Below are 1,516 nucleotides of genomic sequence, written 5' to 3' on the forward strand. Positions count from 1 at the left end.
CCTTTGGGTAAAGTCCTTGCTGCTTGATTATTTTGGCTTGTATAACTTCATTTTGAAAAGAATGCTTTTTGATATTTGCATGTTTCTCTTCACTTCAGTTGTTAGCTTACATTTGTCCAAGAACCACCACTTAGATGTTTTAGTTTTGTTGGATAGCTCTTCTGTATCAAAATGTCTTATTTTATGCTTATAAATTATAATTTGTTTGGGGTTTTTGTTCTCTTTGGAAGCAAACTGGATGTGTCTGTTTCTCTTCATGAATAATGAAGGGCTGCAGGCAGTTAATTCTCCTCTCAGTACAACTGTCACCGCAACCAACAATTTCAAATATGGAGTAATAATTGCTTGACAATAGAATCTTATTACTTTGTTCACTTAATAATTACTTAGGGACTAAGGAATAAATTTTCACATTCCTAGGACATTTTTATTTCTACATTTGTAATTTCTTTCTGGTTTTAAATGTGGCATAAACCAAATGAAATTTTCCATAATTTCCTTTCTTTGTAAATTCTATAGTTCAACTTTGTAGTCAGTATATGAATAAGCATCCTGTGTTTTCTACTGATACAATTAGTAGAAAGATAGAAAGTATTAAGACGTATATTTTTCAATATTTATTTACATACATCTCCATTATTCATATATTATGGCTTATTTCATTATAAAAGCTCCTACTCAGAGCTTTTTCTATTGAATTACATTAGCAGTCCATTTTTTTAGTTTTGCTTAGAGGCAACATCTTTCTAAGTCCCTCAATCACCCAGTTTGGTCTTAAACTTCCCATAGTCCTGTCTCAGCCTGCTGGAAGTACAACTGCATGCCACTGTGTACCTGTAATCTTATGTTTTATTTGGTACTATTATCAGTATTAGGACTACTGCCTAATTTATTTCCTGTTTTCCTGGGCAATTTCCATAATTTAACTTTTTTCTTTCTGCAGGATAAAAAACTACAGTTTGAATTTACCTCAAAAATTATATTTGATAGCTGCATTGTGTAAAAATACCACATCATTTTTATCCATTCCTCAGTTGGTGGGCATTTGGATTGTTTCCAACATATAGCTATGACAAATTGTGCTGCTGTAAAGATGGCTACCCATATATCACCATAGCATGATGTTTTTAATTCTTCTAGGAAAATACCCAAAATGTAAATAGCTGGGTCAAATGGGACTTTTAGCTCTATTATTTTTTAGCAATATCCAGACTGATTTCCACAGTGGTAGTACCAGTTTACACTCCCGCAAACAGGGGAGAAGCGTTCCTTTCCCCCCCATAGCTGCTCCAGCATTTATTATTGGTTAACTTCTTGAAGATAGCCACTTATTTCTGGGTTGAGATGGAATTTACAGTTCTTGAGTGGACAATAATATTTAACATTTACTCAGGTATTTATTCGTCACTTGTATTTCTTCCTCTGAGAAGTGTGTATTCATCTGAGATGAAAGGGAATGAAACTATTTAAAGGGAATAAGCAACTGGCATGAGGGAAAGGAAAAAAGAAAGAAAGA

Source organism: Octodon degus, unplaced genomic scaffold, assembly GCF_000260255.1.
Source record: "Octodon degus isolate 3935 unplaced genomic scaffold, OctDeg1.0 scaffold00099, whole genome shotgun sequence".
NCBI classification, from domain to species: Eukaryota; Metazoa; Chordata; class Mammalia; order Rodentia; family Octodontidae; genus Octodon; species Octodon degus.